Below are 11,124 nucleotides of genomic sequence, written 5' to 3'. Positions count from 1 at the left end.
AAAGTTTGAATATGAATATTACCTTGAATAAGAAAGATAACCTACTATAAATAACAAAGGTTTCTTGATCTTAGATGATTACTTGGAATGGATTTGAAATCTTGGAAGTAAACTAGTAAACTTGAAAGTGTTATTGAAGTGTTCTTGAGTAGTTGTTTTGTAGGTTGATCAAAGGTTGGATTTATGAGCTAGATTGAAGTAGATTTTGATGAAAATGATGAAGAACACTTAGAACATCATCATGGAACAAGAGAGAGATCAAATGGATGAAAGAAAATTGAAAAATGCAAGTGTATGTGATGGGAAAAAAACTTGAACTACCATGTCATTATATGCTCCATTTAGTTTGTAATTTTGTTAGATATTTCATGCTAGTTGCTAAATGGTTGGTTCCACATGTTTGTTGACTAAATGAGGGCTGCTAAGAGCTGATCATTGAAGTGTATATACCAATAGTATATACACATAGGAGCTGTGTATTGTACGAGTACGAATACGGATTGAATACGAGTAAATAGTGTTACTGTAGCAAATAGTGAGTACTGTAGCAAATAGTTTTACTGTAGCAAATAGTATTTTGCTGTAGGCAAATAGTATTTTACTGTAGCAAATAGTGTTTTACTGCAGCAAGCGAAAATTTACTGTAGTAAATAGTATTTTACTGCAGCAAATAGTATTTTACTGTACATCTTTGATTTAATTGTAATTCTTCTTACATATATATATATATATATATATATATATATATATATATATATATATATATATATATATATATATATATATATATATATATATATAAACTTACATCATAAAATAAATAAAACGATTATATAATTATCACAAGTTATGACGTTCGTGAATCATCAGGCAAATGGGGTGGTCAATTGTCTACATAAACTCATTTCAATTAATCAAGTCTTAACAAGTTTGATTGCTTAACATGTTGGAAACATTTATTCATGTAAATATTAATCTCATATAATATATAATCATAGAAAAGTTCGGGTCACTACAATATCGATATCATATATATATATATATATATATATATATATATATATATATATATATATATATATATATATATATATATATATATATATATATATTATTTGGAATAACCATAGACACTCTATATGCGGTAATGCTCGAGTTAGCTATACAGGGTTGAGGTTGATTCTAAAATAATATATATACTTTGAGTTGTGATCGACTCTGAGACTTGTTGATATCGCATATTTTATACACGTTTTCCTCAGCGATATCGATCACATTTTAGTCCGTTCGGATACGATTTGGCGGTTATATTGATGATATTGAGAACATCCGAGTTTGAAAAGTTTATTGTTGAAGAGTGGCGTTTTATTTAGTTTTTGAGGCATTTGTTAATTGATTATAATTATTGGTGCTCCGGGGTTGGAAACGTTAAGTACATATCGGGTATTTTGGTTATAAGTTATTATTAGTATTGTAAAGGTGCAAGGGAAGGTTGGAATCAGCACACGTTGAAGGCCGCGGCGCGGTAATCTAAATATTTTGATATCAGAAAAGGGGTTTAAAGAAAGGTCTAGAATCAGTTATAGGCCGCGGCGCGACAAATGGGTCAGTGGCGCGACATTGGCCGAGTTTCAATCTCAGGAGAGGATTTCAAGATGTTCCAGTTCAAGTTAATTGTCGCGGCGCGACAAATTTGGCCGCGACGCAGAGGTCTGTCGGTCCAGATATATTTGGCATGTACTTAAGGCCCGAAAAATACCCTAACTTATCACTTTTGCATCCAGACGAATTCCAGCAGCTTTTTGACGAAAAAGGGTGATTTTTGGGGAACCCCAAGATCATTCTAACACATCAATCATTCCGGAAACGCGTCTCGATCCGTTCATCATTCAAGAACACAATTTTTATTAGGTTTAATTCTTATCTTCATAATGAATACTCTTAATTGTTTATTTGTGATCTTGGTTTTTGCCATGGTTGGCTAAGCTTTTTAATGTTTGTCTAGATTAAATATTCGTATGTGTTTGGATGATACTTTAATGATTTATTGATTAATGCATGATAATTATGAGTTTTGATTAAGAACCATTCTTGTGGGTGTTGATATTGTTACTAGGTTGATTAGTGATCTTGTTTGAACAAAGGGAACTCTGTTTCAATTTAGTACACTAGTTTTCAATTGATTTTTCTTAACCAATTGGGTGCTTACTGGACCAAGGGGGTAAACCGGGTAACATAGATTAAACAAAATAGGAGTGAATTGTGTGGAGCGAACGTGTAACCAATTGAATCTTAATCTTATAATTAGTTAATTGCTAAGTCACAAACGAAAGAGGTCTTTGGTGAAAGGGAACCCTAAGCCAATAAATCAAAGTTTGACGTGTTTGCTAAAAGAGAACTCTGGGTAAACCGACTCTATAGTTGCATGTATTGATAAATTGAACTAGTGCTTAATAACAAATCATCCGACACTGCGAATAGGAGATCTAGGCGAACATTCTTTTATCTATTGAATTCAAATACCTTTACTTTTCGTTGAGTCTGCATTTAATTCTTATAAACTTAAAAATACAATAATATTGTTCTTTTACTTTTAATCAATCTTTGATTTGGCTAATCGTTAAATAGCCACAAAACAAACTTTCTCGTACTTTCGATTTTCATAGATTAACTTAGTTTATTTTATTAGTTACAATCTTAATTCTCACCTTTAAACTGTCCTTGGAACGATTTCGGAATTACTAACTTTATACTATTATCTGATCAGGTACACTGCCCGTTAGTGTGTAGTAATCTTTTAACCGGCATTTTCCATTGATAAATAATATACACAATTTTACACATCAAGTTTTTGGCGCCGCTGCCGGGGAACAGTTGTGTCAGAAATTAAGATTGTTATCTAATTGTTCTTAGTTTAGTTTTAGTTATAGTTTATTATTTCTTTGCGTATATTCTCAGTTGAATCGGTGCGTTTAATCAGTTGTTAGTTGTGATTTCGCAGATAACAGGTAGTGCATGCCACATACGCGTTCATCTAGTTCTCCGATTCTTCAACCATTTGTAGAACCTGAAAGAGAGTTATTCAAAGCGTTAAGTCAAGAGCAACAGTCTACAGTGGATTCATCTTTTTCTTCGAGTGCTAATATAATTAATTTGGGTAGTAGTTCTGAGACTGTGGTGCCCGATACACCACCTGAAATCAGAGAAGAAGAAGAATCTTACATTTCATTAGATCTTTTCGAGACTGAAGATATGGCTGACCAAGCTGATTAACCGAATCGTCCTCAGACTATGGCAGAAAAGTTGAAGGCCACACGAGGGGGCCAAGGCAATTCGATTACTCAACCGAACATCACTCAGCCTTTTCAAATTACAGGGCCGATCCTGAGTTTGATTTCTTCTGACTGCCAATTTCATGGCAAGGATAGTGAGGATGCTAATGAGCATCTTCGTATTTTCAATGATGTTTGCAACCTTTTCAAACTGCATGAGGTTGCCGATACTTCGATCAAGACTAGGCTTTTTTCATGGACTCTTAAGGGAGAAGCCAAGAGATGGTTAGATAAGAAACCGGAAGGAGCGATTACCTCTTGGGATACGTTGGTAGATAAGTTCTTATCAAAGTTTTTCTCTGCGTCTCGAGCTGCTAGACTTCAAGCAGATATTTCTCAATTCAGACAAAAGAGCAGCGAGATACTATTTGATGCTTGGGACCGTTATTCTAATATGTTACGCTCGTGTCCGTAACACGGGTTGATTGATTTACAAAAGGTCCAGATTTTCTATAAGGGGTGTGCAATACCAACTCGTCAGAGTATTGATCAAGCAGCAGGTGGAACTTTAATGGATAAAACCGAAGAACAGGCTCTAGAGATTATTGAAAAGCAAGCTGCTTATACTCACGAATGGCATCAAGATCATGAGTCAACTCGTTCAGCGTCAGTTAAGAGAACCGAAACCACTGGTGCATATGATGATTATGGGTCTATTAATGCTAAGTTAGACAAGTTTGATAGACACTTGGAGAAGTTGGAGAAGGACATGCATGGTATTAAGGTTGGTTGTGAATTTTGTGGGGGATTACACTTAGGAAAGGATTGTGATGCGGGTTTGACTATGAATCAGAAAGAAGAGATCGCTTATATTAGTCAACAGAACAACAATCAGTTTCAGGGATGTGCGTAGTTTAATAGGAATTTCAACAATCCCTATAATCCTCAAGGTAATCAAGGTTCGAGGTTCCAGCCAGGTTTTAGTGGAGGATATCAACAGCAAGCTCCCGGGTATTTTCAAAAACCCCAAGCCGAAGAGAAAAAGTCCAACCTTGAAGCTATGATCGAGAAGCTTGTGATGTCTCAACTCAGCTTGTTACTACTGTTACTCAGAACAATGAGAAGAATGATCAAATGTTTCGAAATCAACAAGCGGCTATTCAGAATCTGGAGAAACAAATTGGTCAACTTACTAATCAGAATAATGAGAGGAAACCGGGGGAGTTACCGAGTAAGACAGATAATAACCCGAAGAATGGGCACGTTAATTCTATCACCACCCAAAGTGGTTTAGCATATGATCCACCGAGGAAGCCCGATGAGTATGATTTGCGAGTGCCGTTGGTTAAGGAGAGTGAGCCGGTTGTTGTTAGTGAACCGGAGGGGGAAAAGGAGCCGGAACAGGTGATTGAGAAAGTTATAAGGGTACCGGAAACTATTGCTGTGAAACTGGTAGTTAAAGAGTATCAACCACCGCTCTCATTTCCGAGGAAGTAGAGATTGGAAAAGCTGGAGGTAGAAAAGTCCAAGTTCATGGACTTGATTAAAAAAGTTAACATTAATTTGCCTTTTATTGATGTGATTGCAGGTATGCCCAAGTATGCAAGGTTTCTTAAGGACTTGCTAACTAACAGGAAGAAGCTGGAGAACGTGTCTTCAGTCAGGTTGAATGCCGCATGCTCAGCGGTAGTAGTAAACAAGTTTCCCGAGAAGCTTGAGGATCCTGGGAGTTTCACTATTCCTTGTTTACTGGGTAATTTGGATTGTATGAGGGCGTTGGCAGATTTGGGGGCTAGCATAAATTTAATGCCCTATTATATTTACTTAAAGCTAGACCCCGGGGAGTTGAAACCCACACGTATGGCTATCAGCTGGCTGACCGCCCCATTAAATTCCCTCATGGAATTATCGAGAATATGCTAGTTAAGACCGGGTCGTTAGTTTTCTCGGCCGATTTCGTGGTGTTGGATATGGAAGTGGATGAGAGGATTCCACTTATTTTGGGTCGGCCATTTTTAAATACGGCTAGATGTATCATTGATGTCTATGGCCAACAGTTGACCCTTAGGATAGATGATTTGCATGCAACTTTCTCAATCGACCATGCTGTAAAATACCCTGCCTACACTGATGATACATGTTATTTTCTTAACACTGTGAATGTCCAGTCTGAGTTTTTGCGGGAATTCCCAGAGTTACAGGGTTCAGGAGAGTGTTCATTGGTTGAAATTAATGAAGAGTTGCAGGTTGAGGAGGTGGAGGTGGATATTTTGACCACCTTGATGGAAAACGGCTATGAGCCGACTGAGGAGGAGTTCAAGGAACTCGAACGTCCAGAGTTAGAATTGAAGCCACTTCCAGATCATTTGGAATACGCTTATTTGGAGGAGGAATCTAAGCTCCCGGTAATTATTTATTCTTCTCTTACTACAGGTCAGAAAACTGAGCTTGTAACCATGCTGCAGGCCCATAAACCGGCCATTGCATGGAAAATTCACGACATTAAGGGTATTAGTCCCTCCTATTGCACCCACAAAATCCTAATGGAGGATAACTCTAAACCTGTGGTGCAACAACAAAGGAGGTTGAACCCGCACATGCAAGATGTCGTGAAGAAAGAGATCATTAAGCTCCTCGATGCAGGTCTTATTTACCCGATTTCTGACAGTCCTTGGATTAGCCCGGTACACTGCGTACCTAAGAAAGGTGGTATGACTGTTACCACTAATGATAAAAATGAGTTAATTTCCACTAGGACTGTCACGGGGTGGCGTGTTTGTATTTACTATCGTAAGTTGAATGACGCCACACGCAAAGACCACTTCCCATTACCTTTCATGGATCAAATGCTAGAGAGGTTAGCAGGAAACAGCTTTTATTGTTTTCTTGATGGTTTTTTGGGCTATTTCCAAATTCCTATCTCGCCCGAGGACCAGGAGAAGACCACTTTCACGTGCCCGTATGGCACATTTTCATACCGACGCATGCCCTTTGGCCTTTGCAATGCTCCGGCCACTTTTCAAAGGTGCATGATGGCCATATTTCATGATATGATAGAGGATTGCATGGAGGTATTCATGGATGACTTTTCGGTCTTCGGTGACACTTTCGATTCATGCCTTCTTAATTTAGAACGGATGTTGGAAAGGTGTGAAAAGTCTAATCTTGTTTTCAATTGGGAAAAGTGCCATTTCATGGTTCAAGGGGGCATAGTTCTAGGGCACAAGATTTCTAAGAACGGTATTGAGGTGGATCCCGCGAAGGTAGCAGCTATTAAGAACCTTCCACCTCCTACCGATGTTAAGGGTGTTCGGAGTTTTCTAGGGCACGCTGGTTTTTACCGGTGGTTCATTAAGGATTTTTCTAAAATTGCTAACCCGATGAACAAACTCCTCGAAAAGGACACGCCTTGGAATTTCTCCGAAGAGTGCCTTAAGGCATTCAATATTCTTAAGGAGAAACTGATCAATGCACCCATTATAATTACTCCAAATTGGTCCCTTCCATTCGAGCTTATGTGCGATGCTTCTGATTTTGCTGTTGGCTCTGTTTTGGGTCAAAGGGTCGAGACGCATTTCTGACCCATTTACTATGCAAGCAAGACCTTGCAGGAAGCACAATTGAATTATACTACCACTGAAAAGGAGCTCCTGGCGGTGGTCTTTTCGTTTGATAAGTTCCGGTCCTACTTAGTCTTGTCTAAGACTATTGTTTTTACGGACCATTCTGCTCTTAAGTACCTATTTTTGAAACCGGATGCAAAACCTCGACTGCTTAGATGGATCTTGCTTTTGCAAGAATTCGATATCGAGATCCGGGATAAGAAGGGCGCTAAAAATCTAGCGGCTGACCACTTGTCTAGACTCGAGAATCCAAATCTCGAAGTCCTTCACGAATCTAGTATCCATGATGATTTTCCCAATGAATATCTCATGGCGATGGAAAAAGTGGACGAGCCATGGTACGTGGACATTGCTAATTATCTCGTTGGGGGATTCTTAGAAAAAGGGTGGTCACATTAAAAGAGGAAGAAATTCTTCAGTGACCTTAAGTACTATTTCTGGGAGGCCTCCTACCTTTTTCGTTGTTGTCCCGATGGGCTTATCCGCCGGTGTGTTTCCGGCGAGGAGTGTATGCTTATTTTGACCGAGTGCCATAGTGGGCCTACCGGTGGGCATTTTGGACCCCAAATCACGGGGCGTAAAGTCTATGATGCCGGCTTCTTTCGGCCAACAATTTTCAAGGATGCCCATCGGATTTGCAAATCGTGCGATTCTTGTCAAAGGACCGGTGAAGTCACCAAACGGGACGAGATGCCTCAACAAAGCATCCAAGTTTGCGAAGTATTTGACGTTTGGGGGATTGACTTTATGGGGCCATTTCCGAAATCTCAGAATTATAGCTACATACTCGTTGCCATTGACTACGTGTCTAAATGGGCCGAAGCACAAGTTTTGGCTACAAACGATGCACGAGTTGTGATTTTGTTCCTTCAGCGTTTATTCTCTCGATTTGGAACTCCTAAAGCTTTGATTAGCGATAGGGGTACTCATTTTTGTAACATCCAAATGGAGAAGGTATTGAAGCGATATGGAGTTCTCCATAAAGTTTCTACTTCATACCATCCCCAAATGAGCGGACAAGTTGAGAATACCAATCGAGCTCTTAAAGGGATTCTTGAGAAAACTGTGGGGTCGAATCCGAAGGAGTGGGTGAATAAGCTCGATGAAGTTTTGTGGGCGTTTCGAACCGCCTACAAAACGCCAATTGGTACCACTCCCTATCGGTTAGTTTATGGAAAAGCGTGCCATCTTCCGTTGGAGATTGAGCATAAGGCGATGTGGGCACTTAAAAAGTGCAATTTGGATTTGAAGGAAGCCGGACGCCTAACGGCGGGGCAAATGAATGAGCTTGGTGAATTACGCCTTGATGCATATGAGAATTCGTTGATTTATAAAGAGAAAACCAAGCAATGGCATGATAGAAGGTTAAAGGGTCCGAAAGAGTTTAAGGAGGGCGATCGAGTGCTCTTGTTTAACTCTAGATTGAAGCTTTTACCAAGAAAACTTAAGTCCCGATGGATGGGACCATTCGAGGTTGTTAAGGTGTACCCATAAGGTGCGATTGAGTTGAAAAATGCGAGTGGTACTACCTTTAAGGTTAACGGGCATCGAGTGAAGAAATATTTCGATGGTCCGTTGGAGATTGATGATGGGGTTCACGTTGAACCCGATCTTAATGCCACTTGAAGTTGGGGACGAGTTGTGTGGACGACTCGTTAAATATGGTTCACATTGTTGTATAGTTTGTATTAATAGGTATGATCACGGGTTTGCTACGTCTTACTTGCTAAATGATTTATTATAATGGATTTCTTGTGATTTTTGTTGGTTGTTTTGGTTATTAAAGTGATGTTAGGTTGCTGGATAATTCTTACGTCGAAGTATCAGGTTATGTTCATTGCCGCGGCGCGATACATATGGCCGCGGCGCGAGAATTCAAAGTTTCCAAGGTCAGGAAGCAATTTAGAAAGGGTCATAACCACGTTCATTGCCGCGGCGCGACACATATGGCCACGGCGCGACATTTCAAACTTTTCAAAGTCAGGAAGCCATTTAGATTGGGACAAAACTACGTTCATTTCTGCGTCGCGACAATTGAGGTCACGGCGCGAGGTTTCATAGGATTTTGAGGTCTGTTAATAAGGAAGAATTAGTTCAGGTATAGCGTATTATCGCGCCGCGGCTACTAATGTAGCGGCGCGACATTTCTGCTTCTCAGATCCTAACCCGACGGTCAATGTTTTAAATCAAATTGGTCAACCCGACCCACTACGTAATCCGACGGGAATCTCACCATTTTAGGAGTTTTGGATCTATTTTCACCCACTACTCTTAAACTCATCTCTCTAACACACTTGGAGCTTTCAAACCCTAAGTTAAATTATCACTAATTCTTGCCTAATTTCTTCAATTTCTTGTTTAATCATGCCATTTAAGGTCCGATTTTGCTATTCTCTTGCTTTTTCTCTCATGTCTCTTGATTAATTTTATTAATTCTAGGGTTCATGCTTGAAAGTTTGTGGCGTTTGTTTAATTGAGACTTTTATGCCTTACTATGTGATGAATTGTTGATGAATATGATATTATTGTGTTTTCTTCATGAATTCTTGTGTAGTTTATGCATAATATTGATTCTTGAGATTAGGGTAGTGATAAATCCGAATTTGATGTTGAAGATTTTGTGTGTGTGAGAGATGTTTGCTACTAGATACATGTTTAAAGATAGTGTGGGGTGATTTGGGAGGGTCATATGTGATTTTGGTAATTGGTAAGCATGATGATTTTTGTGATTTGTGAGATGTTTATTTGGTTGTTGGAATTGTTTAATCTTCTTGCAAGTTTAGAAGTTAACTTGTGATTATAGGAATGATTTATTATTGGTTGGTGAATTGTGTAGGCTAGTTGTAAATTTGGGTTAAGTGAGGATTGTTTAATGGGGCACTTACATGATATGGTGTTTTAAGAATTAGTTTGATATTGGTGCCATGGAACAGAAACACATGTTTAAAATACTTGCTTTTGTTTAAATGCTTAATTGAAATTGAAACGAGAATTAATGGTAGTTGATGCAAGTATGTGGAACATGTTGGTTTGATTATTATAATTGTCCTAACGCTAACTTTTCAAGGTTTTGTGTTTGGTTTGGTTCTTGTTTCATGTGTGCAGAGAAACAGAGTAGATGTCCCTTCACCTTCAACATCTCAATCACGAAGGGATGAAGAGAGAAGAACGAACCCAGAGATTTGGTTGCAAAGAGTTGCAGAAAACTACTCACAATACTTTGAATTTATTTCAGTTCGAAGTATACAAGAGACTTGGTATTTTAGTTGGGATGAGTTGAATAGAGCTACTAGTGAGATCAGGGATGAAATCATTGATTTGTTAGCAATGTCAAGAAACAGAGTTTATCTGGGCACTTGGGAACGTGCCATGGCTTTGAGAGATGATCTTTATCGAGAGTTAGTGGTTGAGTTTTTCTCCTCGTTAAGTGTGCGTTCAAGAAGGGGTCCTACGGATCAGGGGTTTATGACATTTCAGCTAGGTGGAGAGAATCGAGCCATGAGTAGAATGGATTTGGCTCGAGCACTAAATTTGTATGAGGAATTGGATGAAAAGTCTTTAACACGGTACTTGAAAAAAGAAACTGAGTTTATAGGACACCCAGAGGATTATAACGAGCGAGACTTTTGGTATGAAATTTCAGGTTTGACTCCTTTTGTTTCCAATGAGTCGAAGGGGTCCGATATTCGGAGCAGACAGCTACGGTTACTTCATAAATTGCTTTCGTGTACTTTTTGTGGTCGAAGAAATGGGAACGATAAAGTCAATTCGACCGAGTTGTGGATTATGCATCGAGTTTGGGCCGATGCGCATGTTGATTTGTGTATGTTAATTGCTACTTATTTATCTCATCATGCGAGGGAAACAAGGGCATCAAGGCCACTTCTTGGTGGTCATTTTGTGACAAAAATTGCGAGGTTTTTCAACATTGATTTCAGCAGGTGTACGAAATTGACCGATCCATTACAGGTTATGAAACCTTTTAATGTAAGGTTTTATATTAGTGCAAATTTTGTAATGTGGGATGCAAATCGAGTTGGTTTAGTGGCGTATGTTCGGCAACAAGCGTAAGAGGGTGGTGATCATGATCAAGGTGGTGATGAGGCGGAGCCGGTTGCTCAGAATGTTCCTGCAGGGGGTCAGCCTTGGGGTATTTCCCAAGAAATTTGGGATAACTTGGTCTCGCGGGTTGATAACGTGCAAATCAGTGTGTCAGACAGATTTAATGA

The sequence above is a fragment of the Rutidosis leptorrhynchoides genome, chromosome 2 (genome assembly GCF_046630445.1).
Source record: "Rutidosis leptorrhynchoides isolate AG116_Rl617_1_P2 chromosome 2, CSIRO_AGI_Rlap_v1, whole genome shotgun sequence".
NCBI lineage: Eukaryota > Viridiplantae > Streptophyta > Magnoliopsida > Asterales > Asteraceae > Rutidosis > Rutidosis leptorrhynchoides.
Note: the sequence above shows the minus strand (reverse complement) of the source record.